Source organism: Nicotiana tomentosiformis, chromosome 12, assembly GCF_000390325.3.
Source record: "Nicotiana tomentosiformis chromosome 12, ASM39032v3, whole genome shotgun sequence".
Lineage (NCBI taxonomy): Eukaryota > Viridiplantae > Streptophyta > Magnoliopsida > Solanales > Solanaceae > Nicotiana > Nicotiana tomentosiformis.
In genome coordinates this window covers 103,340,053-103,344,687 of record NC_090823.1, presented here as the reverse complement: position 1 = coordinate 103,344,687, position 4,635 = coordinate 103,340,053, and positions in this window count along the sequence as shown.

Genomic DNA, 4,635 nt, shown 5'->3' with positions numbered 1-4,635 from the left:
ATTGCCTAAGCTGGAGTGGAAGGGTTCGCCTGTTAGTTCATTTAATCGAGTTATTTCTTTTATAAAGGCTCAACACATGGTTGAGAAGGGTTGTTTGGCTTATCTAGCCTATGTTCGGGATACTACTACAGAGACTCCTGCTATTGATTCAGTGCCTGTAGTTCGGGAGTTTCCCGATGTATTTCCGTCAGATCTTCCAGGTATGCCACCTAATCGTAATATTGATTTCTGTATTGACTTGGCTTCAGATACCCAGCCTATATCTATCCCACCGTATCGCATGGCTCAAAAAGAATTAAAAGAGTTGAAAGAACATCTTGAAGAGTTACTAGCCAAAGGGTTTATCAGACCGAGTGTATCGCCTTGGGGTGCACCAGTATTGTTTGTGAAAAAGAAGGATGGAACAATGCGGATGTGTATTGATTATCGCCAATTGAACAAAGTCACTATTAAGAACAAGTACCCGTTGCTGCGTATTGATGATCTATTTGACCAGTTGCAGGGTGCTAGGGTATTCTCTAAGATCGACTTGAGGTCGGGGTACCATCAGTTGAAGATTCGGGATTCGGATGTTTCGAAGACTGCTTTCCGTACTAAATATGGTCATTATGAGTTTCTGGTAATGTCTTTTGGTTTAACTAATGCACCGGCAACATTTATGGATCTGATGAATAGGGTATTCAGGCCATATATTGACTCATTTGTCATTGTCTTCATTGATGACATTTTGATCTACTCTCGTAGTAAGGAGGAGCATGAGCAGCATATGAGAGTAGTGCTTCAGACATTGCGGGAACAAAAGCTATATGCTAAGTTCTCTAAATGTGAGTTTTGGCTAGAGTCTGTAGCATTTTTGGGACATATCGTATCGGGCGAAGGTATTAAAGTTGATCCCAAAAAGATTGAGGTAGTTCAGAATTGGCATCGTCCCACTTTGGTGACGGAGATCAGGAGTTTTCTGGGTTTGGCAGGTTATTATCGTCGGTTCGTAGAAGGTTTTTCATCTATTGCAGCACCTTTGACCAAATTAACCCAGAAGGGTGCTCCATTCCGATGGTCCGATGATTATGAGGTGAGCTTTCAGAAGCTCAAGACATCATTGACTACAACACGAGTGTTAGTGTTGCCTTTTGGTTCGGGGATGTATACAGTGTATTGTGATGCTTCGCGCATTGGCTTGGGTTGTGTATTGATGCAGGAAGGGCAAGTTATTGCATATGCTTCACATCAGCTGAAGCCCCATGAAAAGAATTATCCGGTACATGATTTGGAGTTAGCTGCGATTGTTCACGCTCTTAAGATTTGGAGGCATTATCTTTATGGGGTGTCTTGTGAAGTTTACACTGATCATCGCAGTTTGCAGCATTTGTTCAAGCAGAGGGATCTAAATTTGAGGCAGCGCAGATGGCTGGAGTTACTAAAAGATTATGATATTACTATCTTGTATCATCCGGGCAAAGCAAATGTGGTTGCAGATGCCTTGAGCAGAAATGAGGAGAGTATGGGTAGTTTGGCTTTCATTTCAGCAGAGGAAAGACCATTAGCCTCAGATATTCAGTCTTTGGCTAACAGACTTATGAGGCTGGATATTTCAGAGCCCAGTCGAGTTCTTGCATGTGTTGTGGCCCGGTCTTCACTATTTGAACAGATCAAGGCTCGCCAGTATGATGACCCACACCTGGTGGTTCTTCGTGAAACGGTACTACGAGGTGGTACCAAGGAAGTCACTATTGGTGCAGATGGTGTTCTACGACTCCAGGATCATCTGTGTGTTCCTAATGTGGATGAACTGAGGAAAAAGATCCTGGAGGAGGCACACAGTTCTCGATATTCTATTCATCCAGGTGCTACAAAGATGTATCGTGACTTGAGGCAGCATTATTGGTGGCGACGAATAAAAAAGGACATAGTTGAGTATGTAGCTCGGTGTCTAAATTGCCAGCAAGTTAAATATGAGCATCAGAAGCCAGGTGGCCTACTCCAGCAGATGACCATACCAGAGTGGAAATGGGAACGAATTACTATGGATTTTGTAGTTGGGTTGCCGCGGACCTTGAGGAAGTTTGATGCAGTTTGGGTGATTGTTGACAGGTTGACCAAGTCGGCACATTTTATTCCTGTTGTGACTACGTATACTTCAGAGAGGTTGGCCCAGATTTATATTCAGGAGATAGTTCGGTTGCACGGTGTGCCAATTTCCATCATATCAGATAGAGGCCCTCAGTTTACTTCAGTTTACTCAGGCCCTCTGGAGAGCAGTACAGAGTGAGTTGGGGACCCGTGTAGAGCTCAGCACAGCCTTTCATCCGCAAACCGATGGACAGTCAGAGAGGACAATTCAGATTTTGGAGAATATGCTCAGGGCATGTGTGATTGACTTTGGAGGTCAGTGGGATCGTTTCCTACCTTTGGCCGAGTTTGCTTATAATAACAGTTACCAATCCAGCATCGAGATGGCTCCATTTGAGGCTTTATATGGTCGGCGATGTCGTTCACCTATCAGATGGTTTGAGCCAGGTGAGGCTAAGTTATATGGTACTGATTTGGTAAGGGATGCCTTGGAAAAGGTAAAGTTGATTCAGGAGCGACTTCGTACAGCACAGTCCAGACAAAAGAGTTACGCGAATCAGAAAGCGCGTGATATATCATTTATGGTAGGTGAAAAAGTTCTCTTGAAGGTTTCGCCGATGAAGGGAATTATGAGATTCGGGAAGAAGGGCAAATTGAGCCCAAGGTTTATAGGCCCATTTGAGGTGTTGAAACGAGTTGGGGAGGTTGCTTATGAGCTTGCCTTGCCTCCCAGCCTATCGGGAGTTCATCCGATTTTTCACGTATCTATGCTCCGGAAGTATCATGCCGACTTATCACATGTGTTAGACTTCGGCACAGTTCAGCTAGATGATAGCTTGGGTTATGAAGAGGAGCCAATTGCCATTGTTGATAAACATGTTCGCCAGTTGAGGTCCAAGAGAATTTCTGCAATAAAAGTCCAGTGGAGGGGCCAACCAGTCGAGGAAGCGACTTGGGAGGCCGAGGAAGACATGCGGAGCAGATATCCCCACTTATTCAGCACTCCAGGTACAATTCTAAACCCGTTCGAGGACGAATGTTTGTTTAAGAGGTGGAGAATGTAATGACCCAACCGGTCATTTTAACTTTTAGAACCCCGTTCCCTAAAATAAAACTTTCCGTAGGTGCTTGTAATGATTTATGACTTGCGGGGATGGTTGGTTCGGGATTTGGAAGTGTTTGAGGTGAAACCGGAACACTTGGTTCCTTAAGTTGGCCTTAAAGTGCTAAGTTTGACTTCGGTCAACATTTTGAGAAAACGACCCCGGAATAGAATATTTATGATTCCAACAGCTCTGTATGGTGATTTTGGACTTAGGAGCGTGATCGGAATTTTTTTTGGAAGTCCGTAGTGAAATTAGGCTTAAAATGGCTAAAATAGGAATTTAAAGTTTGAAAGTTTGACCGGGGGGTCGACTTTTTGATATCGGAGTCGGAATCCAATTTCGAAAATTTTCATAGCTTAGTTATGTAATTTATGACTTGTGTATAAAATTTGAGGTCAATTGGAGTTGATTTGATAGGTTCCGACATTGAACGTAAAAGTTGAAAACTCTTAGTTTCATTAAGCTTGAATTGGGGTATGATTTATGGTTTTAGCATTGTTTGATGTGATTTAGAGGTTCGACTAAGTTCGTATGATGTTTTAGGACTTGTTGGTATATTTAGTTGAGGTCCCGAGGGCCTCGGGTGAGTTTCGGATGGTTAACGGATCAAAAGTTGGACTTAAAAAGCTGCTGCAATTTTCTCTTCTGCTGTATTTTTTGGGCTGAGATCGAGCCTCAGATCGAGCCCCAGATATGGAGCCCCAGGTATCGAGCCTCAGATCGAGCCCCAGATATCGAGCCCACGATCGAGGCCTGAGTCGAAGCCAGGGACGAGGCTCAGTATCGAAGCCTCGATCGAAGGCAAGGCTCGAGGAAATGATCGAAGATAAGGCTCGAGGGCTAGGATCGAGACCCGTGCTTGATGCCCTGATCGAAGGCTCAAGCTCGATGCAATGATTGAGGCTATGATCGAAGGCCCAACCTCGATACCCTGATCGAGGCCATGACCGAGGTCCAGGCTCGAGCCTGTGATCGAAGTCACGATCAAAGGTAAGGCTCGATGGCATGATCGAAGGTATGGCTCGAGGGATAGGATCGAGGCCCAACCCTCGATGCCCTGATCGAAGGCACATGTTCGATGCTGCGATCGAGGCCCTGTTCGAGGCCCAGTTTCGAAGTGCTGGGCAGTGTTATAGACAGAGGACATTCGTCCCATTTGCCATTTTTGGCGAACTTGAGCTTGAGCAGAGGCGACTTTTGGCAGATTTTCAAGGGAAAAATATTGGGGTAAGTGATTCTAACTCGGATTTGATCAATATACAAGAATATATCATTGTTTTCACAATTTAATTAGTGTTTTGAGATTGAAATTTGGAAAAGTTTAGAAATCTCATAGAATCGAAATTTTGAGATTTCGGTATCGATTCGGAGTCGGATTTGAGTGAAACTGGTATGGTTGGACTCGTAATTGAATGGGTTGTCGGATTTCATAACTTTCGCCGGATTCCGAGATGTGAGC